Source organism: Carettochelys insculpta, chromosome 2, assembly GCF_033958435.1.
Source record: "Carettochelys insculpta isolate YL-2023 chromosome 2, ASM3395843v1, whole genome shotgun sequence".
NCBI classification, from domain to species: domain Eukaryota; kingdom Metazoa; phylum Chordata; order Testudines; family Carettochelyidae; genus Carettochelys; species Carettochelys insculpta.
The window spans coordinates 152025122-152051789 of NC_134138.1; the positions used below are offsets into that span (position 1 = coordinate 152025122).

General features: G+C 42.4%; 1 protein-coding gene across 6 annotated transcripts in view; it reads left to right on the forward strand.

The window, feature by feature from the left end:
• SEMA5A (semaphorin 5A) overlaps positions 1-26668 on the forward strand; it is a 596575-nt gene that overhangs the window by 96823 nt on the left and 473084 nt on the right. Inside the window, exon 2 of one of the 6 annotated variants that reach the window (XM_074987858.1) lies at positions 18185-18308. The exons of the other annotated variants lie outside the window; for them this stretch is intronic. The gene's annotated coding sequence lies outside the window, so the exon portion shown is untranslated. The remainder of the gene's footprint in view (positions 1-18184; positions 18309-26668) is intronic. 6 annotated transcript variants of the gene reach the window in all.

Below are 26668 nucleotides of genomic sequence, written 5' to 3' on the forward strand. Positions count from 1 at the left end.
CTATACGAATTTCCCTAAAAATGATAGTGGTGGGGGGGAAGCAGGAAATTACTCTTACTTGCAACCCACTAGACAGATGTGACATGTCTTCAAAAAAGGGACTTGTCATTTTGCCCTATACAGCCAACTGCTGCTCACAAAATGAAGGAATAGCCCTCTAAAGGGGACCCCTACAAGGCTACAGTATCCACAGAGAAAAACTCATGTTGATCATGATTTTCCTATTCTGCTCTCATTTGGTTTTCTAGATTTTATTAATATTGATAAATTTTGAATGGTGGTGTGGCTGCTTTAACTTGCAGCTTGTCAGTGGGTATCAGGCCAACTTAACCTCAAGATAACATCTCTATGCAGAAATTGCAATAAATACCACATCACTTAATTTAACGTTTTTAGTGGTTTATCCATTGAATCTTTGAGGCAACAGCTGTCTTTAGAATTTCATGCCACTTTTCTGATTTACAGCTACTCTACAATATTTGAAATGAGGCATGAACTGGGAAATTGTCAGTAAGTGATGAATAGTAGTGTCCATCCTTCCCAATCTAATTTGAGGCATGTGAAGAAAGTAGTAAACAAGAAAATGACATGGTTTTCTACGTATAATAACCAGTCAGCCTCCCTCTTGCCTTATGTCTTTTATGTCAATACTTTTCTTTTTTTCCTCTCCTCTCCTCCTTTATTGGTGTATTCGACATTGCCCATGAATCATCAAGATTTTTTTTCCCTCCTACACTGCCTCTACAAACTCCTGCCTACTTATGCTGAGATTACTTTCACATCTGTAAGATGCTCAAGGCTTCTAGGCTAATAGGTAGCTTTTTCGCCCCCTCATGACGCAAAGGCAGTGCGCAAGAAACTTACCTTACACCATGTGCAAAGAGAAGGAACATGTGCATCATTTATCTCCTTCCTTGCCTTCCATCTGAAAGGGAATAAATATTATATTGAAGTAACATATTCAGCCACTCAGAGTGCCGTGAGGTGGATGTTAGGTCCTGACCCACAAGTTAGGATATTTCTTCATTATGCGAACTCTTGCTTTCTGATTGATGTGAAGTTCGTTGTGTGTAATGCTGCTGTAGCCACATCAGTCCCAGGAGATAAGAGAGACAAAGTGGGTAGTATCTTTTATTGGACCAGCTTCTGTTGTTCCCAGTCTGGAATTGGGAAGAAAGAATCAGTGCCAGCGTCCAGCTATGGTCGGATGTGAGAGAACAAGGTGAAGTCTGGAGTCACAGTAAGCCCAGAGGTTTGTACAGCTGTCCAGAGACCTCCTGGGGTTCCTTCCACTGTTAAATCAGAAGGCTGCAGGATGCTGTAGTTCTGGATTCCTTTGACAACTTTTCCTGTGGTGCCTAATCTCCGTGGTGCTCCTTGGTAGTAGCTCTTGGCATGGCCTCCTGGTACTGTTGTGAAAATGTAGATGGTGTGCAGCAATCTAAATCCGAGGGTGTCACTCACTAACCCTGAACAAGTTTCTCCTCAGGGTAGGGAGCAGGACAATGAGAGAGGACAAAATCTTGGGAGCAAAAGTGTACTTCAGTATAAAATTATAAATCCTCTGTTCACTTTGTAATAATCACAGCCCCAGGATATTCTCATAAGCAAACTAGAGAAATATGGACTAGATGAAACTACTGTAAGTTATTTGGCTAATTGAAAGACCCTTGTTAAGGAGTAGTTATCGATGATGCACTGTCAGACTGGGAGGATGTATTAGGTAGTATCCCTCAGGCCTCTCCTGGGATCTGAATGATTCAATTATTTCGTTCACAACTTGGATAATGGAATGAAGTGTGCTTATACAATTTGTGGATGACACCAAGCTGGGGGACTGAGGGTGCTTCGGAAGACAGCATTAGAAGTCAAATTTTTCTTATTAAATTGGAGAGCTGGTCAGAAATCAGTAGACCAGTAATAATGATATTCAAAGTGGGAAGCTGCTGTCCTTAGCATGGAAAAAATAGAATGCAGAAAAGGAACTAATGGGCTAGATAGTAGTACCACAGAAGGAGTTCAGGGGAAGATTATAATGGATCACAAATTGAATTTGAGACAGGAGTGTGCTGCAGTTGTGGAAGAAGTTAGTGGGATTTTGGAGAGCATTAACAGAATTGTTATATTTAAGATGTGATAGGTAATTATATCCAGTTCTAATTGACACTGGAGTGCTGTATCCTGTTTTGGGTACTGCACACTAAAAAGATGTGAATATATTCTAGAGCATCCAGAGAAGGGTGTGACAAAGTCCACTTACCCTGATGATGCTGCCTGCTGGTGCTTCCCCTGTTGTCATTTCTGCCTGCAGACCTGAAGCATGCCAGGTGCCTCAGTATCCTCATGGGGACACAGACATGCAGCGATGTCACCATCTATGTTTCCCATTTCCTGGGGTGAGTACCACTGTCCTTAGCCCAGCTACTTCCCCAGTGTGGAGTGGGAGGAACCTGGCCAGCATACTGCTCCAGGTCCCAGCCCAGATACCATGAAGACAGCAGCTCTTCCTGCTGTGCCTCTTTACCATCTCTTTATGCTGCTGCTGCCATCCCCTGGGCCACTTTCCATGACACCAATACTGTCTTCTCCCTCACCTTAGGGCCTTCAGCCATCCAGTCTCAGCATCAGAAACTCCCTCCTCTTCCACAAGTCCCGGCCAGCAGCTGGCCTGTCCAAAGAACTTAAAGTTCTCTGTTCTTCAGGGACAGAGTCCTCACTTCCTAATGCTCAGCAGCTACTGACTATCTCTGGTCCTGCAGCAACTTTTGTGTGAGACTGGCGGGCTCTGATTGGCTACATCTTGCAGCTCTTCCCTGACTGGCTGCTTGCAGGACTGGTCTCCACTGCTCTATGCTGCTAGAGCTTGGTCAATCCCATCTTCATCTGTGTGAGGTTAAAAGAATGCTAAGAGTTTACATAATATGACCTGCAGAAAAAAAGCTGAAAGAATTGGGCAACCTTAGTTTAGGGGGAAAATGTTTTGGGGGGGGCATAGGGGGTCTTTTAATATATAAAAAGGTTATTATAAAAGGACAGTGTGCAATTGTTCTCCCTGCCTGTTGAAAGTAGGACAAACAATAATGGGTTTAATCTGCAGCAGAGCACATTTAGGATAGATATTGGGTGGTAGTGGGGGGGAACTATCCATAAGAATAGTTAAGCTCTGGAATAGTTACTAAGGGAGGCTAATAGAATTCCCATCATTAGAGGCTTTTAAGACTAGGTTGGAAATACATCTGTAAAGGAAATCTAGATTTATTTGGCTCTGCCTCAGGCTGGGACTGGTTTAATTACCTCTGCAGGTCACTTCCACAACTGCATATCTACGAGCATGTATCTGGGATGACAAACAACTTCCCCTTTGTATGTGATACAGATAATAACTTGAGCTGTGTGCATGTCCCAGTAATAGTCTCATTAATAATTCTTTATATTGATATGTCATATGTATAATATATAGATGGATTAGATAGATAACATAAGGGAAAATAAAGTAGTCCCTCAATTTATGCGAGGGTTCAAATCCCACAAACCATCACATAACTGGAATTTCATGTAGGTTGAGGGGCGGCTTTCTTCCCCAGCAGAACTCATGTTCTGCAGTTGGGGAAGCAGCAGGAGCACCTGGAGCTCTTTTGAAAGGTAAGGCCTGGGGTTGGGGGGTAGTTCGGGAGGGTTAAGCCTGACAGTGGGTTGGGGCCCTGGGAAGGGGACAGGGGGTTAAGCCTAGGGTGGGTTAGGGCTGTGGGGGAGGGGGTGGAGTTCAGCTGGGGCTGCACATAGTGAGATTTGAACTGGGGCCATGTGCAGGGGGTGGGGTTGAACTGGGGCAGGGAGGTGGGAGGTGAGCTGGAGCCACTCACGGATGGTGAGCTGAGACACTGGGGTTTGAACTGGGGCTGTGCAGGGCCAGGGAGGTTAAGCCAGGGCTGGGGGATTTTGTACCAGGGCTGGGGTAGTAAGTTGGAACCAGAGCCGTATATGAGTGGTGAGCCTGGCTGTGGGGAGTTTGAACTGGGGCTGGGGAGTTGAACTGGAACTGCACATGGGGGTTTGAACCAGTGTGTGGGGGGGTTGAGTTGGAGCCATGTGTGGGTGCTGAGGGGGCTGGAGAGGGTTGAACCAGGGCCACGGGAGTTGAGCCAGGGCTGCGGGGTGGGTTGCAGCGGGATTTTGAGTTGCATTGAACTCATGCTAATGCGAGTTAGGTGCAACTCGAAATCGTGCGTTTCAAGGGTTTGCTGTAGAAGGGAAAAGTCAAACTTCTCATTCATTGAGTCTATTCCGGTATGGCTATGGTCTGAAGAAGTGGGTCTGTCCCACGAAAGCTCACCACCTAATAAATTATTTTGTTAGTTGTTCAAGTGCTACTTGACTGCTTTTTTGTTTTGATAGTATATAGACTAGCACAGCTCCCTCTCTCTGTTACTTCTCATTCATTGTTTTTGTTTCCTTCTAGATCTGGATATATCTTGATTAGAAACATGTGATAGCAGAGATTTATAGTTTTCTATTTGCAATTTGCAGCTGAAAAATGCACAGGGGGAGAGGGAGAATATGGGAGATGTCAATAAATTTGAAGACTGAAAAATGATGGGTTTTGGAAAACTTACATGAATAGTTTGATTTGTTCAACTTTTTTTTTTTTAACAAAAATTGGAAAATGTTGAAAATATAAATCTTTCTTTTTGGAAAAACTGAAATATTTCATCCAAACTTTTTTAAATAGTACTTTTTTACCAGCTCTGTTTGAGTTGCTTTCTGAGGGCACAATGCACTTTTTCTGACTTGACAACTCCAGCAAATAGGTGAGCCATTTTAAGCGGCTTAGACTGTGTTGTGTTTGCATATTCAAAATAAACACCTTTGTTTCTTTATGTCCCTTGAGATTTCCCTTGGAAATCCATGTCATTTGGGTTTATAGATAATACATTCAGTGCCAGGTTTTTTTTCAGGCCCTACAGGTGGCACAGTATTCGCGTATGGTAGAGGTGGTGGATTTGGAGTTATTCTGTTACAATTTACAAATACCCTTATCCCTTGCTACACGAGTACAATTGGTTCCCAATTTTCTGCTTGTAGGCGAAAACTCAGAAGAGCAACACTAAATTCCCATTAAAATACATGTAATTCGTTCCAAGTGCTTGTAACTTGACATAAACCAGTTGAGTTTAGGTTCTTTTCTGATGTGTTTAAATAGTTTGGCACCAGAAATAAGATGTAGTGTATGTATGTAGGGTGGGATTCCCAACTTATGGGTTGGGACCCAAACATGGGTCCCATTAGGTTTGTTAAAGGTCACCAGCTGGGCAGTTCCCAGCTGCATGTGGCTGTTAAAGAAGCCATATGCAGTTTATTAACACTGGTGTCTCAGGCAGGTATCTTATCAATAGAAATAGCTGCTGGAGATGGCAGCTATCTTTATCACCAGGGATAGCAATTACCTTATGCCTAGGTGCTGAAACCTTAACACTTGAGTTAATTGCTGGGAGCAGGAGGGCTGGGGGAGCCACCCAGCATAGCGGCTGCTGGGGGAGGAGGAGTGTCTAAGGCTGGGGCTGTTTTGGGATGTGGGGGTGTCTAAGGCTGGGGGCAGTTTGGGGCTGCTTGGGGGTTTAGAGCTGGGGGCAGTTTGGGGCTGCTGGGAGGGTCTGAGGCTGGTGGTGGTTTGGGGCTGCTGGGGGTGGGGTTTAAGGCTGGGGGTTGTTTGGGACCATGGGATGGATTTAAAACCTGGCTGAGGGTGAGATCTGCGGGGGGTCTAATACAGTAAACCTTCGAGTTACCCAGGAGTTGTTCCTGCAACCCCTGCGTAACTCAAATTTTCCTGCAAGGGGAGGGGAGCCAAGAACCACCAGGGCTGGTCAGTTTCTTGGCTCCCAGAGAGGCAGGAGCTGGGAACTAGGGGTAGGCTGATTCAGTCTCCCCATGACTTGTGGGACCTGGAAACTGATCAGCTCATGGCTGGTTGGTTTCATGTTCCTGCCAGTGCAGGGGAGGAAACCAGGCTATCAGACAGCTGCATATCTGAGGGAAGGGAAGGGAGAAAGCTCCAGCCGCGGGGCTGTGCATCTCCATGCCCCCCAGCCAGGGACCCTGGGGCTGGAGCAGAGCCAGCCACAGGGCTGTGGGTTTCCCTGCCCTCGGGCCAGGGACCCTGCTCTTATGAGCAGGAGGAAGTTCACTTATTTAGTGAATAAAGGTAGATATATTTGTTCCTCGTTTTACCGAGTACTCATTAGTAAAGTACTTGTTAAATGGGGGATGAGTGTACTGTGGGCTGACCTGATTATTGGGATGGTTACCATAAAAACATGATTATTTTCTTTAACAGTAAACTGTGAGGGAGAAAAAAGGAAGGAAACAATGATTAAGATAAGTCTTTTCCTGGTAAATATTTGAGGGTTGTTACAGCATAACAGGAGAGTTTCTGGCCTGGTCCCATTCTGACTTTAGTGGCTGTTGGGGGAGGTTGTGAGTTCAGTCCTTGAAGGGGGCAATTTAGGGTCCGGGGCAGGTTAGCTTTTAAGATTTCATTTGTGGGGCTAGATAGCTCAGTGGTTTGACCATTGACCTTGTAAAACCAGGATTGTGAGTTCAATCCCTGCAGAGGACTTTTAGAAGGCAAAGGAAAAAACAAACAAACTGAGGGATAGTGAGTCCCTGGTATGAATGCTGGGTACTGGACTCAATGACCTTTCAAGGCCCCTTCCAGTTCTGTGAGGTAGGTATGTCTCCATATATTATTATTATTTTGTTATGTTACGACTGCTCGGGCTTAGAAGAGCACAAAGCCTAGGAACTGACAAGAATAAAATATAAATGTCTGGGTTACACAGACACTTTCCAAAGAGGAAGAAGTTCTTGGAGAGCTGTTCATGGCTGACAAACTGACATCCAGGACCTATTGGAATATTGTCTAGGCCACCTGCTCAGGATGGCAGGGCAGTAGGTAATCTAGATGTGCATGTAAATGATTTTCAAATAAATTTTACTTCTTTAAAAGCTTTGTTTCTACTGTCAATAAAGAGTAGTCTTGTTTTTAAGAAGGCAGTTTGCTCCTATATTCACCAAGGGCTGCAGAGTCCCACAGAGATGAACTGCAGGTGCTGAGCCCAGTCAGACATCTTAGGATATACACCACTGTTGTATATAATATTATATAGCTCCAGGCCTTGACTACGAGGAAGAATATCAGGATTCTGCCCCAGGAGAGGTAAAGGCATGAGGCCTGATAACTGAGTGGGAGAATTTAGACCACAGAAGTGCAGAGATACAGTTAACTCCACAGCTATGATGCAAATGCAGCAAGGGAGGTTTAGGTTGGATATTAGGAAAAACCTCCTAACTGTCAGGGTAGTTAAACATTGGAATAAACTACCTTGGGAAGTTGTGGAATCTCCATCACTGGAGATATTTAACAGCAGGTTAGACAGACATCTGTTGGGGATAGTCTAGATAATGCTTGGTCCTGCCATGAGGGCAAGGGACTGGATTCGATGACCTCTTGAGGTCCCTTCCAGTTTTAGTGTTCTATGATTCTGTGTTACTGCTAATAGCTGTTATTTTAGAATGGAAAATAAGACATCACTGTGCTTTGCCTTCATAGGTAATGACATTTTTGACAGTGGAATAAAACCATTTAGAGAAAACTCTTCAGGAACTGGGAAATAAATCTCTATATTTGTTTTTTATTTTAGAACACAGTGGATTTTATTATCTCCTCAGCTGGCAGATATATAGTATCTCAGTTGTGCATGGGGGAGCCAACAGCTGCTTTGGCAAGAGGGTGAGCCAGGCTCTACTCAAACCTCAGATCTCACTTAAATCCATTAAAAGTGCAGGTTATCCAGCCTCAATCAACTCATTTAACTCATTTGATTTAATGTAAACATCAGTGCTCACACTGAAACCAAACTCAGTGATAAGTCCCACCTTGAGGAAGAAGGAGCAGTATACACCTATTCCTGGGTTGCTATGGACAAGGATGAACCAAGAAAGCCAGGGTTTAGGAATTTATAATAAGGTCTGACGTTGACAGCGAGTTAGAGTCAATAGTTCTCTGCATAAACTTGTCCAGAATATGCCACCATTAACAGTGACTATATGATGACAAAGACTTATAGGCTGTGGCCACACTTGGACAAAACGTCAAAATGGCTATGTTAATGGCCAAATCAAAGAATACTTATGAGGCGCTGAAATGAATATTCGGTGCCTCATTAGCATGCTGCCAGCTGCGGCTCTTCAAAAGTGCCGCATTCGAACACGTGTGGCTTGCCTACGCAGGGGTCCTTTTCGAAAGGACCCTGCACATTTCAGAATCCCCTGATCAGCTGATAGGAATAAGGGGATTTCAAAATTTGCAGGGTCCTTTCAAAAAGGACCCCCGTGTAACTGAGCCTCAGGTGTTCGAAAGCTGCACTTTTGAAGCACCACAGCCGGCAGCATGCTAATGAGGCACTGAATATTCATTTCAGTGCCTCATTAGTGTTCTTCAATTTGACTATTAGCTTGTCCATTTCGAAGTTTTGGCCAAGTGTGGCCACAGCCATACAGACGAGGTCAAGGGGGAATGACATGAAGATCTCATAAACATCATCAGAGGGGTTCCACTCCTGGACAAACTCATCCTTAGAACTGACTCTGACACATGGAGCAGGATGTTAGGCCATTGTGACATCGGAAGGTCAAACTCCAATGGCCAGCTACTCCTCTGGAAGAGTATAGAATCCAGTCTCATTACCAACACATTCTTTCAGCATGGCAACAAATACGATAAGACAACATGAATGCATCCCCAAGTCAGAACAGTGGCATATACTGCACTATGTAATGATATGGTTCAGAGACTTTAAGGATGCCTATATCACTGGCTCTTTGCGAGGTGTCAAATATTGGTGTCAGAACATTGGCTTGTGAGATGCCTCCTTTTGCTACTTCAGACCACTAAAGACGACCAGTGTGGTGATCATGGAACACTCCAGCAAACAAGCAAAGTTAGAACAGACGCTGGAGACTGCATTAACTGAGGTGGCATAGAACTCCTCAGGCAGTAAGGCAACTTGTGAGAAGCTCAGAGATGTCACAAATAATATGAGCACTATGATCCTGTAATCACAACTGACATGTCCTTTCACTTGGCTCATGAAATTCTGCTTTGTGGGTAGCATGCTTTCAAAAAACGCCATGTTGGATAACGATAATATTCGGTGCACAGCTAACGCTAGCTTAGCATTTGGCAGGTTCACTTGCTGGCTCCGTAGGAAGCATGGACTCTGTCTGAGAACCAAGATAAAATCTAAAGGGCTCTTGTTGTCAGGGCTGTATGCACTCAGGCACTCTGAGTGCAGAAAGTGGGGGCCCATAAAACTTAAAACACCTTGCTTAAACACAGGCTTTACTTCAAAATTTCCCAAGGTCACAGGTCCCCTGAACCTTGGAGGGTATGCTGCCACCACCCCAGTCCTTGGAGACCCCTTTAACCCAGGCAGGAACACTGGGGGATGCCCTCTGTCGGGAAAGACTCCAGCCCTATCTCCTCTTTACAGAGGGCTTGAGAACAAAGCAGACTAACTCGATAAGGCGTGTACACAGACACAGGCCCTACTCAGGACACAGGTATCAGATCAGTTGCTTTGAACAGTAATTTATTCACAAAACAAGAACATATCCGTGCTAGGACAGGGAATATTTCCCTGGGATTCAGCTTACAAGTTACAGAGGGAAAAATCAAGTCATTAATCACAGCAACAATAAAACGGAGAGAGCCAGTCCAACCAAATTCAAAATAACCACAACCTAACCACATCTACTTCCACCTCTATGGCTAATTCTGAATTGGTCAGGATATTTATGGGATTCATTTCAGTTGTCTGGTAGACATCCTTCTCCCTCTGTCTTCGCTCTGTCTCTCCCTCCTCACTCCACTCCCATTGGCTCCTCTAGGATCAAGTTACCTTGGGAACAGATTAACCTCTTCCCTGTCTCTTTCATGACATTTGTACTCAGCTCACTCTTCTACAGCTACAAAATATGGGTGGTCTCCCAGCGCCATATTAAATGGATGAAGAGCTTCCACCTCAAATGGCAGGACAGGATTCTCAACACTGAAGTTCTTGAGAGATGCCAAACACCCCATTAGCGTTCATTTTCACTGGGTTGTGTATGTTGTCTGCATGGGGGGCTTCCTGCATACAAAAATAGTGGTCTGCAGTCAACTGAGTATGTGAATCCACTCAAAGGCCACATTTACATAGTCCCCTCCCTTCCGGAAGGGGTCTGGTAATGAGCAAGGGGGAATATTCAAATGAGACATGGATTTAAATATCTTGTGCTTCATTTGGGTAATTCCATGAGATTTTGCTTCTGGAAGAGCCCCTTCCGGAAGCTACAGATCCATGTAGACAGGGCTCTTCCAGAAGAAACCCCCGCTTCTGAAAGCCACCTTAGTTCTTACTGCTTGTCCACATTTCTGCAACCTTGGGGATGATCAGGGCTGCTGTCTGCATCGCGTGGACAGCCATATTTAGCTTTAACAATGCCTTTCTTTGAGATGTGCTTTTTTTTCTGTCATGTAATATCAAATTCTTCTTTATTAAAGTACGAAGCTCTAACAGCAGAGTGACTTTTTCAGCAGTTTATCTAATGTTCTTGAGGCAATATTCTCCATAATATTTAGTTAGGATAGCCATACAGATTTGACAGACATCTCAATCATGCTCCTCTCATTCCTTCAGCCATTTTTTCTACTTCTGGTGATTCTAGAGAGCTTCTTGCCACACTGTAGATTAGATCTGCTGAGGTACCAACATTTCTTTCCATCCTACATAATTATTGTGAGCTTTTAGAAATACCAGAATGCCAAAACTGAGCAAAAGATGTCTCTCCCGTCTTGCCTTCGTAAGCCAAATCTGCAGTTTCACTACTTTTTTTTGTTTGTTTGTTTGAATTCATGTCAGTAATGTACTTCAAGGCATTCCTATTCCCAGTCAAAAATGTTTCTGTTGGGCAATTTAATGCAATTAGGTTTAAATGGAATTGATTGTGTTGCCATTTATATGATGCGCTTTGTTGAACGAATTACCAAGGGTAATGAAATATAATACCTTGAGAAGCACAAGATAACATGTCCATTATACACAGGACCTCTGTTATAATGTGATTACATGGCTGCATAAATTGCCGAGGTGCCAAAAGCTCAATTTTTCCCCAACTTAGTTGTCAAAATCTCCTATTAGGAGATGAGTCAATAGCTGCCTTCTCTCCCCTGGGAGAGAAGGCCTCTTTTTTCCTTTGTTCAGGAGCCGCCTGGAAAGCCTAATATCAATGGATCTCCATCATATTTTTATAGAAGGTGGCTTAGAGATTGAAAGCAGTATGGGAGGCAGCAGGTGGAACATTATAGCAGTAGAAATATGCCCACAGGTTTTGCCTCTATTATTGTGGCAGGGTCTGATGCTAGTTTGAGTTGGTGTACTGTGGTCTGTGGGGAGCTTACCTCTGAAAATGAGTGTAGCAAGGTTTGTGGGTTGTTTGAAGGACAGGCGAAGGTGGCTGGGAAAGACTTCTATCAGGATGTGGTAAAGCCTGGGTATTATTTGTTTAATGGTACCTCGTAAAGGTTCTAGTGTGTTGTGATATATGACAACTAAGGGTAAGTGGTGTTTATTTCTCCCTCATTTTGAAACAGGTTCTTTTGGGATTATAGGTTGCCCATTCCACGGTGTGATCTACTTCTTGTTTGCTGAATGCAGTTTAAAGTGGGGTGAAGTGTGTATCTTTTTCCTAAGATCATATTGTGATGGGCAGGGGCTATCAGCTAATTGGCTCAATATACTACTGAGCCCATCCGCCTGCCTTCTGGGATACCCTGCCACCCTGTCCAGATGAGCCAGAATTTCTGCTTTCTACCAGCAAAGGCACAGAGTTGAGGTTACAACAGAACAATATAGATGCTGAGATGATATGTGTGGCTGTTGTCACCCCTCACCCACCATTTTAATGATTATTTACACTGTTTAAATAATAAACAAAAGAGATTTTATTAAATATAAAAATATGCCAGCTAAGCTTTAGAGGCCCACTGGAGGCAGGGAAAGAAGGGGGCAATTGTCCCAAGGCCTTGTGATTCAAAGGTGGCCAGAGACCTGGCCCTTTAAACCACCACTGGAGTACTGGCTGCCCTGGTCCTGCCCCTTCTTCCTGAAGCCCCACCCCTTCCAGGAATGCAGAGCACCTTCCCGCCCATCTTGCCTGTGAACTTGCATAAGCTGTCAGCTCTCCTAAAGCTTAGTACTCTTAAGAAGCTTTTTACGTGCCATTTCTTACCCCTTACCCTAACAGTAGTTCTAATCATTTTTTTTGCTCTCAAGCTAGGCAGCCTCCTAGCTTGGGCACAGTCCTTCCCCTGTTCAGTCTTGAGATGTTTCCAGCAGTCATCTGGGTGGCAAACATGGGTGTCTTGGTGTCTGTAAACTGGCCCTATTGTTTGCTTTTCTGCCTATAAACAAATTTTGCCCAAAGTGCAAATCTTTTGTTTTGAGTTTGAACCCTTGCATGTCCCCATTGGAAAAGTACCACATCCAAAATGAGGGTTCTAGCATCAGGTGACCTGGGCACATGTCTTGTCAGGACCAACTACAGTCCAGGATTACAGGCAAAGCAATACTATTGACATGAGGACTGAGAAATAAACAACTCTAACCACTTACCCTTTGTTGTCATATATCACACCACACTGGAACCTTTACAAGGTACCATTAAATGAATAATACCCATTGAGTTCCTTGAGTACAACTAATGACCTTCATTAGACATCTAGATATAGAAATAGGGTCATGCTTCATATTATAACTTCAAATACAAGAGTGATACAGGCACACAAATACATTCATGATCTCCAATGACAGGTTACGTGCTACAGTTTGCATAAAGCATATTTGACTTAGAGTGTAACATCACACTTATTCTGTGGTATCAGAATGTGTGGATATAAATAACAGATTTCTTGGTGTGTTTGGAGTGGTTACTGGAACTGTGAAGGTAAATGAGGCAATCCATGAGTTTCTTAGTGATAGTTGCCTGCAGAGTTTGATTGCTAAAGATGTTTGTAGTGTCCAGGAAGTTGATGTCAGCATGAGAGCCTTCTACAGAGAGTTGCTGGATGGCTGATGATTGCTGAAGTTGTGGTGAAAATATGTGTAGGGAAATTAGGTCATCTGTCCAGAGGATGAAAATACCTATCTCATTTGTATCCTCGGTTTCATGGTTCATTTGTCCAGAAATTCTTTTTCAAGGTGGGGAGTGAAGATGTTGGCATGTTCTGGAGCCTTTCTAGTACCTATGGCTGTTCCCATGATTTGGATATAGTATTTGTTGTTGACTGTAAAAGTGTTATGGATGAGATGAAATAAATGAGTTTAACAATGAGTTTAGGTTGGATAGCTGAGTGTTGTCCATTGTCTTGTAGATATTTAAGACAGGCAGTGATGTCATGGTGAGGGATTTTGGTATCTAGGGTAATGCCATACAAGGATGGTGTACTGAGGCACATGGTTAATGTTGGAAAGTTTCAGATGACATTGTTTATGTCCTGGAAGACTCTGGGTCTTGTGTGGTTAGTGGTTTATGAATTGTTTAAATGAGTCCCAATATTCCTTCAATAAGCGTGCCATGGTCAGAAATGATGGGTCTGTCTGAGTTCTCTTGTCTGTGTATCTTGAGAAGCATGTAGCAATCCCTATGGTGGATTTGTGGGGGATGAGGTTGTAGAGCTTCTCCTTGTGTTGTTTGGGGGATGTATTTGATAATGTCCTTTAATTCTTGGATGAACTGTGGTATGCAGTCTGCTTTGAGTTCTTTATAGTAGGTGGTGTTGACCTCAATGATATAGTCATTCTCCTGAATTTTTTATTTTGGGGCATGTTGTAAAATTCCACAATCTTTATTTTGCTATCAAAACAGGTTCCAACGTGTTCAGGGAAAGATAATTATAAAATATTTAAAGGTTCACTGATGCATTCTCAGAAAACAAGATTAATCCTCGCTCTGTGCCAAAATTGGGTCCTGGAACAAATGCATGTCTGGTGTCCTCAAGTCAGTGGAGTTAGACCAGCAATGAATGAGACCTCCTGTCCTTTAAATGAAATGGATGCACTCCATTGTTTAAATGTTTTTGTAGCATTTCAACTAACTACATAGGTAAGCCAGCCTGTGGAACAAACTGACTCACATGCAAATGGCTCAGATGTTTAAAAGTGAACATTTTAATGGCCTTTTGTTTGCACATTATGACTTCAGCTGTACAATTATTGGAGTCTGATGTGTATGACCAGAAACTTTCTACATAACCTCAAGCTATATGTAGTCTGTTTTTTTTCCCCCTCTTTCAAATTATTCTCTTGGTTTCTGCCAGACAACATATCATTTCCCCCCTCAGCAATGCATACGGGAAGCAGTAGTGGGTGTGATGCTTTCTTTATTGTTAGGCAATGAGTTTTATCAGCAGTTTTCAAGATTAGTCCCTTCATTATTTTATGTCATGTGCAGCACTTGAATGATGCTGTTCAGTCTTGTTTTCTACAAATCTGGGCTCTGACTGAGATACTGTGACTGTGAAGTCACTTTTCCTGGAACAGTTTGACTGTATTATTATTATAACACAGATTCACTCTAACTTGAATTGTGGCTTGCACATTGTGATGCTTTGAACCAATTTGGAACTCGATTCTGTTTAGTTATAACTGGAGTTTAACTGTGTTCAAATCCTCTATATCTGTAAGATTCTGCTCTGATAATCTGTCACACATATGTGCACAAGTATTCCATTGTAAGTGCCTCAGGGCTGGGACTGCATTTTTGTGTGCTTGTATAGTGCCCGCACATTGAGTCCCGGTCCTGTTTAGAACCGTTGGGCAGTGACTCAATTCAAATAATAGATGCTATTCATTTTTGGGCTGTCATTGTTACGCTTCACCAGGCATTTCAAAACACATTTACCTAGGGTTGTCATCAGTGGATATTTAAAAGTCACGCTCTAGTTTTATAACTTCACAATAACAACATATACCCGTGTATCTATAGAATTTAGAGTATGTAAAGCTTTTTCTGAATGTTATTGTCCAAGTTTACAGATGGTAAAACAGAAGTGCAACGGAGTAAGAGATGCTGAAGGTCACACTACAAATCAACAGGATAACTTGGTGTGTTACCCAGGTCTCTTCAGTGTGTTTGTCAACATTTGTCTCTTAATTAAGATACTTTCACAGCAATAGCCCAGTTGTTATTTTGCAGCATAAAAATACCAAATCTTTCTTTCCAAATGATAAATTAATTGATATAGGGATATGTAGAGTCCTAGGAAAACCATTTTATTATTGTGGATTTTAGGATTTATGATTTTCTGATTTTCCCTTATTTAAAATTAATGAATCTTTGAGGTTTCTTTCTTTGATACATTAACAAAAATTAAGTAGCTTTACTGCACAGGCATAAAAATGTTCGGCATTGGATTACAATAGGAAAAAATGTTTAAAAATCATACAATTTAAAAAATCCTATCCCAAGATATGCCATAAAAGTAAGACATTTCAGATCACTTTGACAGAAATGACACTGTTGAACAGTAATTCAAGAAATCCAAAGAAGTAAGTTAATTACAGTGTTCTTTTAACTGTACTCATATTTGAATAATAAATCCATAAATAAATCCATCCTTTCAACAGTCATTGTTGCTATTTTAAATTAAACTCAGTACTTTCAGGTTTCCTGTATTCTGAAGGAATTCTTACATGAATTTCAAATTTGATTAAAAATATTTTCGAACTATCAAATCAACAGTTTATTGCTGAGTAGCATTACAAATTGACAAACTTCAATGTCATTATTTTTGCCACCCCTGGGAGACATCTCTGCTGCCGTACATTATGGTGAGCCTTTTCATGCTTTCTTCAGAAAGCGAGTCCCTCTTGTTTCAAAGTACCTTTTTCTATTTACTGAAGCTCTTCTCTGCATCTGCAGAGCTGACAAGGAAGAAGGTGTAAGGCAGCTCTGCTGTGATAGGCTTTTGACCCTTCGTAACCTTCCAGTGAGCACAAAAGTCCAGTGGATCTGGGATGGGCTCACTCTGAGCTTTGTGCAGAAACACCAACCATTGTTCACATAGTTCTGGTGAGGGGCGGTGATTTGCTGTATTGATCAATGTTTTCTTGCGCGGCTGAAATCTGCCTGGGAGCTAAAACTACTAACATGAAATACACAACAAGGAACTGAGTTCTCAGAAGCTGCCCTTAAATGACAGATGCTGGTCCTTCTACCCCTAACCCCTGAACTCTCTTATGGCCCTAGCCCCCTGCTCCCTTGTTCCTGTGCCAGTCGGCCATTAGTGTGAACATATTTAAAAATCTTTAAATCATTACAATAAAATCATATGCGTCTTTAAAAACAGAGAATTGCAAATATATACAGCTGCCCCTTTAATAGGGAAAAGAAAACTGAAAAATAACCCCAGAACTGTAGATAAAGCCCCCTATATCGATTTCCTTTTGTATGCTGACTGGTTAATTCTACCCTTACGTTGTAGGGTCCTGCTTTCTCCTTTTTTATACAGTACATAGCATCTACCTCATCCTCTGTGTCTTTTGGGGTCTTCCTGTGCTTGAGGTAGTGTTGAATATTCATCTTTGCATTTCCTAAATGTCCACTCATTTATGACCCAGGGCTGTTCTAAATGTAAGCTTCTCCACAGGTGAAATATCCTGAAGGTATCTGAAGCCAGGTGTACGCTGCACACTTACTTTGGGATAATTACATCCCTGAGCAACACAGTTATACTGATCTTAACCCCCTCGGTATATACAGCTCTGTGTTGAAGGAGAGCTCCTCCCATCAGCCCAGCTGTTGCCTCTCTCAGAGGTGGAGTTACTGGATCGATGGAAGAGCTCTCTCCCATTGTCTTAGACCAGTGGTTCCCAAACTTTTTGGCATCACGTCCCCCGCATTTGATTTTCAAGAAACCCTCATGTCCCCCCACCTCTTCTTTACCATCATCCAATGCCCACTTTGAACAAAAAATCTCAAATTGTAATTTAAAATAAACACAAACACTTGATATAGAAATGTTGTTTAAAATTAAAAGTAAGCACAAGTAGTTTTTCTTGGCCCCTTGCAGGTGCCTGGTGTAGCCCCAACTGGCCAGCTGCCTGAGCCTCGTGCCAGATGCCAGAGCTGCCAACGCTAGCTGTCCCCCCACCTGAGCCCTGTGCTGCCAGAGCCTCCTGGCCAAGCTGACTGTGAACCCCACACTGCTGGGCAGACACCCGCCTGCCAACCCGAGCCGCCCAAACCCTGCAATGCTGGAGCCAGCCACCCAAGCCCCATGAGCCCTGCAAGCTGGCGGCCACCCGAACCCTGTGAGCCCTCCTTTCCAATCCCCTCCTCTCTCCCAAAGCCAGGCACCCCCAGTCCTCCACTCACTCCATCCCCCTCCTGCAAGCCAGGCACCCTCAGTTCCTATCTAACCCCATCTTTCTCCTTTTCCTCCATCCCTCCCCAACCCACACTCACTCTCCTTTGCAAGAGGCAGCTAGCTCCATGTGGATATTTAGTGGCTGGCTGGGTCGTCCATGTAAAACGGCAGGGACTGAGAGCTGGAAGCAAAGGCCAGATCTTTCTTTGGGCAGGGGAAAGATTTTGGGGGGTGGGGGGGGCTGGGTCACCTTGCCTCCCCCCCTGGAATTTCTTCACACCCCCCAGTTTGGGAAACTGTCTGAGGGCATCTTCACTAGAAGAGCTATACATGTTTCTAGTATAGACTTTCCCTAAGTCTTTGCATTTTATTTATTGAATCAGTTTCATTTGCCCTGTATTCTAAGTGCAAATCCTGTAGATTTTTCATGGCTGTTTGCAGTGCTGTTGCTAATTTACTGCTTTAGGCCAGGTTAAATTCCACTTCACTAGCAATTGTCTTTGAACTCTGTCATTAGTAATACCACAGACAAATCTGTCCTACAGTGTATCCTCCAAGCCATTTCTGAATGAGCAATATTATGTTAGTCTGTTTAGTTCTGTCATATATACAGCTACAGTGTCACTTGGCCTCTGCATTCTAGGATGAAACCTGAAATGTTCCACAATAATATCATTTAGGTTTGTTGTGAAGCATTTATTTTTTTTTCTTTTGCAGATTTTCTAAACATAGTGTTCAGCTATAAAAAAGTAAACAACAGACAAGTCAGCTTAACTTCTGTGCCAGAAAAGATAATGGAGCAAATAAGGAATCCATGTGCAAACATCTGGAAGATAATAAGGTGATAAGTTAACTGTCGGTGTGGGTTTGTCAAGAACAAATCATGTCAGAACAACCTGGTAGCTTTCTTTGATAGGATAACAAGCCTTGTGGATAAGGGGGAAGCATTAGATATGCGTTACCTAGACTTCAGTAAAGCATTTGATACAGTCTGGTACAAACTTATCAGTAAACTAGGGAAATACAGTATAGGTGGAGCTATTATAAGATGGATGTATAACTGGATGGATAACCATTCTCAGAGGGCTAGCCAGGTTAGTCTGTATCTTCAAAAACAACAACAAGTCCTGTGACACCTTGTTGACTAACAGATATTTTGAAGCATAAGCTTTCGTGGGCAAAGATCCACTTCATCAGATGCATTCTCAGGGAGTTTTTGGTGGTTCACAGTCATGCTCTAAGGGCATCAAAAATGGGGTTCTGCAGAGTTCATTTTGGGGACTAGTTCTTTTCAATATCTTCATCAACAATTTAGATAATGGCTCAGAGAGTATGCTTATAAAGTTTGTGGGTCATACCGAACTGGAAGGGGTTGAAAGTGCTTTGGAGGATAGGATTATAATTCAAAATGATCTGGACAAACTGGAGAAATCAGCTGAGGTAAACAGGGTCAAGTTCAATGAGGAAAAATGCAAAGTACTCTACTTAGGGAGGACTAATCCGTTTCCCATATACAAAATGAGAAATGACTGTCTAAGAAGGAGTACTGCGGAAAGGGATCTAGAGGGCCATAGTTGACCACAAACAAAATATGAGTCAGCAGTGAGACACTGTTGCAAAAAAAACCAAGCATGATAGTGAAATGTATCAACACAAGTGTTGTAAGCAAGATACAAGAAGTAATTCTTCTGTTCCACTCTGCATAATGAGGTCTCAGTGGCTAAGTCTAGATGACAGGAATTGATTGACAGAAATTTTTGTCGTAAGATATCTTCGGACAAAACTTCTGTTGACGGGTCTTGTCCAGATTGCCAGGTGGCTCACGAGAGTGATCTGCACTGTTGACAGAGAGCAGCCAGACTGCCTGGCCACTCTGTCGGCAAAATGGCCAAACAGAAGCACAGCAGACAGGGCTGCCAGTGTCCCAGAAGCCTTGTCGAGAGAGGGCCCCTCCCGGCACGTCCAGACCGGTTTTCTGTCAACACCTCTGTCAACAGAGGTGTTATGCCTGGTGGGCAGCGGGATATGGCCATTGACAAAAGTGCTGTGTTTTGTTGATCTACTGTCAACAGAATGCCTAGGGAATCTGTAAGCTCCCTGGGTTTATCAGAATCGGGATGCCACCCTTTAGCATAGACATAGCCAGTGGTAGTATTGTGTCCAGTTCTGAGCAGCACATTTCAGGCAGGGTGTTGAGAAACTGCAGAAAATGCAGAGAACAACAACAACCAAAAAAAAAAAAATTGTCTGAAAAACATGACCTATGCAGGAAGATTGAAAGAACTGGGTTTGTTTAGTTTGGAAAAGAGAAGACTGAGAGGGGACATGATAATAGCTTTCAACTACATAACATGTTGTTACAAGGAAGGGGGTGAAAATTATCCTTGTTAACCTCTGATGATAGGACAAGAGGCTTAAATTGCAGCATGGGAGGTTTAGATTAGACATTAGTAAACCTTCCTAACTGTTGGGATTCCTAACCACTGAAATAAATTGCCTTGGAAGATTGTGTAATTTCTATCACTGGAGCTTTTTAAGAGCAGATTAGACGAACACCTCTCAGGAATGACGTTGATCAGGGGTGAGCAAACTTTTTATGTCGGGACCCAGTTTTAACCCCTGTCTAACGTGATCCAAACCAATGTAAATTTTGGTTATGTTTATATGAAACCCCCCCCCCACCTTTTGGCTCATGTAAGAAAATAAGAATGCTGAATGAAAAAACTTTATTAATTGGTATATAAATGTGAACACACGTTCATAAAAACAGTAACAGATTTCAACATTTGTGATAGGATAGATATGCCTGACAACCAGCAATCATACTGCATCCCCCCCTTACAAAATTCCATGCCCCCTCCCCCCGAAGGAAATTGCCTCCACCACTTTGTACTCCCCGGTCTAGATGGTGCTTGGTCCTGCTGTGAGTGCAGGGGACTTGAGTTTGTGACCTCTCGAGGTTCCTTCCAGTTCTATGATTCTGTGTGAGCAGATAGATCAGGATGGCATTTTCACCTCAATAGGAAGCATAAGTTGTCCTTGGTGAGACAGGTGTTGGTGAAGTGGACAGCAGAAACAAGATCAGAGAAGTTAAAAGGGGACTTGGAAGAGGAGAAGTGTTCATGAATGGTTGAGTCACAGATGAAGACAGAGATTGGTTGGGATTTAGAGTCCAGAACATTTGATGGAAAGTATTTTTCATGGTGAAGAATAAAAGAGCATGTTTGTAGATAGGTGGAAAAGATCACAGGATAGACAGCTGTTATCGCAAAGGAAGGAATTCAGTAATACAGACCTATACATTATTTATTTGAAAAATTGCTGTCAGTAATTCTCCAAACTTCTACATCTTTGAAACCTTTAACATCAGATTCACTTGTGGATCACCTCCTTCCTAAACTGCTTTCATTGTGTTGATTGTGTCATTTTGTGTCTGTTCTGGTGGAAGGAGCTTAGATGACCAGAGAGATTGGGAATTAGAGTGGTAAATCAAATGACAATGAATGCCCCTGTTATAATAGTTTAAAATATTTATACAGGAAAAAGAATCTGTGAAGAACCTTAATTGCTTCACTGCAGGGTCACAAACCCATTGGTGGAATTCTACAGTGCAGGAACTGCAGTTTTCTCTCATAAAATCTAAGGCTAGTGTGTAAAATTAACTGCAGACAACTGGACTTAAAACAGCTCTGTACACATGAAGAAAGGTAAGGAATTGTGCTATGCTTGACCCTGCATATAGGGTAAAAGACCTGAGGATTAGAGAAAGATAGATGAATGGAGAGATTTTTGTTCCTTGCAGCAGTGAATGAACCCTTTTCCTTTAAAGCCTGCTATAAAAGCTGTAAGATTAGTGTAATTCAGAAGTTGGATTTCAAGCCCTGTCTGGAAACTCTACGTAGAATGATTTATAATTTGTCTTTGCAGCCTTAATAGTGAGATTAATAATAATAAAAAAATAGGCAGATATTCTGCTGCTGTGTTCTGAAAGTGTCACTCATTGATTTCCCTTTTTTCTCATTCTGAAAATGTTGAAAGTAGTAGAAGAAAAGGGGCCTGCTTTTGAGGTATCTCTGGTGATACAATCTCTCTGTTTTTTATGTGACATTGATTTTGTAGTGTGCACGTTAATATAGTGCTGGTAATTTAGTTGCTATGGAAGCCTTTTACATAGGGCCACTGAATGTGGTCGACTGACTTTCTCTCGTGGTCTCAGTTCACATACACCCTGCTGCTTTTACAGTGAACCTACATGCTACAGTTCATTTTTTGCCCCTTTGTAACTGGAGGTGGCTAGTTCTGGGCCCTCCTGCCTCTGCAAAGTGACTGATAAAATGGAATTGTGGCATTCCAGGCTTATTATAGCTCAGTGATTTCCATATCACAAGAGATCAGTTTACAAATGTTTCTGAGAGTCCAAATATGATTTTTCCTTCTTATGACCAGTAATAAAGGCTATGCAGGGCAAATGTTGTTAGTGATGTCTTGGCTTTCAGTGCCTTTGCACATATGTAAGTGCACAAAAAGTAATAGAATCCATCTCCCTTTCCTTCTGATGTTGAAGCTCTGAAAGGGTGACAGGAATGTTAAGGGGCCAAACATATGTTTGCCATCAATTTAGTAGATATGACTGCTGAGATAAGCTGCATATTTTTACATTTTGAGTAGCTCATAATTTAGTATTTTAATTTTTTTAATTTCTAACCATTAATATGTACATGCAGCCAAACCAATAACCTGATAAAATCAGAAGCCAGATTTTTTTCCCCTAAGTTCATCTGGCTTGTTGTAAGCAGAGAGATTTTATAAACTATGGAAGTTAAACATACAGCTCTTTTAAACAGCAACATTTTACCCTACCAAAGTGTTTTTCTCTAGCGAGAGGTCACTCGTGTCCTTTTTCCTGTTCTGTATGGATATCTACTTCTAAAAATCAGCTGATACAAGAATTAGGAAAACTGTTTGTTATGCCCTTTGATTCCAACTGTATACTTTTGTCAGTGTCAAGTCTTTACTAGTTTTGTTTATCATTTCTATATTGTCTGCTGGCCAGTGGTTTTGAAATGACACATGGATCATCTTTCTTTCTTTCTTTCTTTTAAATCTTGACTTTGTTCTCTCAAGGCAAAGTTGAGGCATGTTGAGGGGACAAGCGGTAGTTTCACTTGCAAATGCCTATACCATACCTGTTATATGGATGAATAAATACTAAGCCATTCTTGGCATTTCTGAGTAGAGCTGCAAGACAATTAGTTTACTTCCTTCTTATCAAATATAAATGGCTCCTGTTCTGTGATCACTCTGCTATAGACAGTGGCAGACTTAAAATTTTGGAGAGGATCTACAAAATTATTCTCTGAGGAATCTCCAATTATAATTTATTCGTTTTATTTAAACAGGACAAGGACTTATTTTTGTATTTAATCACTTCAGTTTCCCCATGCACAAGGAGCATTGTGCTATTGTTGGTGCTGCAGTCTATACCTAATCGCCATATTTAGAAAAGTATCTCAAATTAGTTTCCAAATCAGACAGGAGGCCTCTGGCTCCCCAGTCATTGGAAAATGCTGTGTACATTTTGGTGAATTATTGTAGTTGAGTAAGTCACATGTTAGAAATATCAGTTAAACAAACAAAAATGTACACATGGAACTTTTAATCATCAGCAACAGTAGTTCTGTATACTGTGAACTTATACTTTATTTGCTATATTTATTTGTTTATTTTGCCTTCACTATACTGTACTCATAGTAACAGAGAGGTAGCTGTGTAAGTCTGTATTCCAGTAAAACAAACCAGCAGTCATATAGCACTTTAAAGACTGTTACCATAAATTATTTTGTTAGTCTTTAAAGTGCTACTTGACTGCTTTTTGTTTTGATAAAATAATTTATGCTACATGATGGCTGGGTTGTTTTATACTGTACTTATGGAAAGCATAACTAAACTTAACTTATGGTTAAAATGCTATTTATTTGAGAGTCCAGGATGATAAAATTCTGGATATAAAAGAGTTTACGGTACTCATCTCCACTTCTTTCTAGCCAGAGGCCATATTGTCTGCTGAGCAGAGGAGCCAATTTAGCTGCAGCAGGCAACCAGGAGCTGGGAGGAAGTATACGCTTGTCGTGTTTGCATCATTTGTAGTCCATTTGTAGTCCATTGTCTACACCAGGCATGTCCAGCCCGCGGGCTGCATGCAGCCCTGGACAGCTAGTAGTGCGGCCCCACAAGATCGTAAACTTTTAACATTATTACGTGATTTATATACATTAACAATATTTTATATGTGGCCCAAGACAATTCCTCTTCACTCAGTGCGGCCCAGGCAAGCCAAAAGGTTGGACACCCATCATCTACAACAATATTCCCTCATAAGTTTTTCGATCCATGGGCAGAATAAATTTTGTTATGTGCACCAAGGCATGTGCAGATGTGTGCCACCAATAGAAATACATGCTGCTGGCTGTGGGAGGCTGTGAGTGCTTTGCTAATCAGGTTAGTAGCATTCAAATCTCTCCTTGTGTGGCCACCCAAGCACTCAGATTAGAGGGCACACTGATCCGCATTGCCAGTGAGCTCAGACTAAGTGACTGGGAATAGCAGTGTGCATCAAACTGCCTTGTGCATTGTAACTACACTGTGTTGAGTCTGCAGGTGTGAACATAAGGCTGCAGATAACATAGTCCTTTTTAAACAGGGCTACATTATCCCCATTATCACTCTGTTGTCTTATGTATACCTTATGTTGTCTTATTTATGTCCATCTTTTAAACTCTAACCTTTTTGAGGCAATAGTATTTTTGTTTTGTATAAAGTTCTAAATACATCAGTTGTGATAAATAAATAATACTAAGATACACAGCTCAGTGTTGTGAATATCATCCAGCACTGGTGTTATGCTCCCCCATGATTTATGAAGATTGGTTTATAAATGTACATAACTCACAGACACTTTAGACTAAGTACATCATGTGACATATCAATTTTAAAGTTAGGCTCCTAAACATATATATTCTATTTTTATGCATGTATCATTCTTGTATATAAAGTTAGAAGTATGAAGTGTGGATCTGTTTATAATTCTAAATGTGGTAATGGGAACCATTACTGGTGCCTCGTAACCTGAATGGCTCAGTGGTCAAGTCAGTGGCTTGTGAATAGCTTTGTCCTGTAAACCAAAACTGCGATTGATCCTATAAAGACCTGATGGACTGCAAACTATCTAAACTCCTACTTTCCACGTGGGGTTACAATAATGGTACCCCTAACTCACCCAGCAATATTGTCAATCTATCCAACTACACACTCAGCATCAACAGCCTCAGAAACAACTCTGACATTGACATCCAAGAGGCCAACAAGGGAGGCGCTGTTGTCATCATGAATAGGACCGACTACCAAAAGGAGGCTGCCAGACAACTCTCCAATACCACATTCTACAGGCCTCTATCCGAGGATCCCACTGAGGAATACACAAAGAAACTACAGCATCTGCTCAAGACCTTCCCTATAAAAATACAGGAACAGATTTACACAAACACACCCCTTGAACCCAAACCAGGTTTATTCTACCTGCTACCCAAGATCCATAAACCTGGAAATCCCGGATGCCCCATCATCTCAGGCATTGGCACCCTCACCACAGGATTGTGTGGATATGTTGACTCTCTACTTAGACCCTATGCTACCAGCACCCCCAGCTTTCTTTGAGATACCATTGACTTCCTCAGGAAACTACAATCCATTGGTGACCTTCCTGAAAACACCATCCTGGCCGCCATGGATGTAGAGGCCCTTTACACCAATATCCCACATGAAGATGGACTCCAATCTGTTAGGAACATTATTTCTGACGAGACCGAGGCACAAATAGTGGCTGAGCTTTGTGACTTTGTTCTCACTCACAGCTATTTCAGATCTGGGGACAAATTATACCTTCAAATCAGTGGCACTGCTATGGGCACCTGCATGGCCCCACAGTATGCCAACATTTTTATGGCTGACCTGGAACAACGCTTTCTCAGTTCTCGTCTCCTAGTGCCCCTCCTCTACCTGCGCTACATTGATGACATCTTCATCATCTGGACCCATGGGAAGGAGTCTCTTGAAGAGTTCCACCTGATTTCAACGATTTCCACCCCACCATCAACCTTAGCCTGGACCAGCCCACACAAGAAATTCACTTCCTGGACACTACTGTGCAGATAAGCGACGGTCACATAAATACCTCCCCATACGTAAAAACCCACGGACCGCTTTGCTTATCTACACGCCTCCAGCTTCCATCCAGGGCATACTACACGATCCATTGTTTACAGCCAGGCACTAAGGTACAACCATATTTGCTCTGATCCATCAGACAGAGACAAACATCTACAAAACCTTTACCAAGATTTCCTCAAACTACAATACCCCCCTAAGGAAGTGAGGAAACAGATTGATAGAGCCAGACGGGTACCCAGAAGCCACCTGCTACAAGACAGGCCTCGCAAGGAAAACAAGAGAACACCACTGACCCTCACATACAGCCCCCACCTAAGGCCTCTCCAGCACATCGTCAGTGATCTGCAACCAATCCTGAACAATGATCTTCCACTCTCACAGACCTTGGGAGGCAGGCCTGCCCTCGCCTACAGACAGCCTGCCAACCTTCAACAAATCCTCACCAGCCACTACAAATCACAAACCTGTGACTCTAGCCCTGGAACTCGCCGCTGCAACAGTCCTTGCTGCCAACTCTGCTCACATATCTACACCAGTGACATCATCACAGGACCTAACACCAACTATACCATCAGGGGCTCCTTTACCTGCACATCTACTAATATAATATATGCCATCATGTGCCAGCAATGCCCCACTGCAATTTACATCGACCATACTGGATAGTCTCTCCGTAAAAGAATAAATGGACATAAATCAGACATCAGGAACGGTAATGTACAGAAGCCTGTGGGTGAACACTTCAATCTCCCTGGACACTCAGTGGCAGATTTAAGTGTGACAGTTCTGTCAACTGGTGTCACAACTGGTTTCTGATTCGGAGAGCAGAAACTCAAAAGTCACCTTTCATGTGGGGCTCAAACAATGGCAAATACTTCACCTGCAAATATTTACTTTCACATTTGGGAACACTGAGGTTTTAAAATTGTAATAAATGGTTGCTAGAAGCAGACCAACTGTGAAACTAAGTTGTAA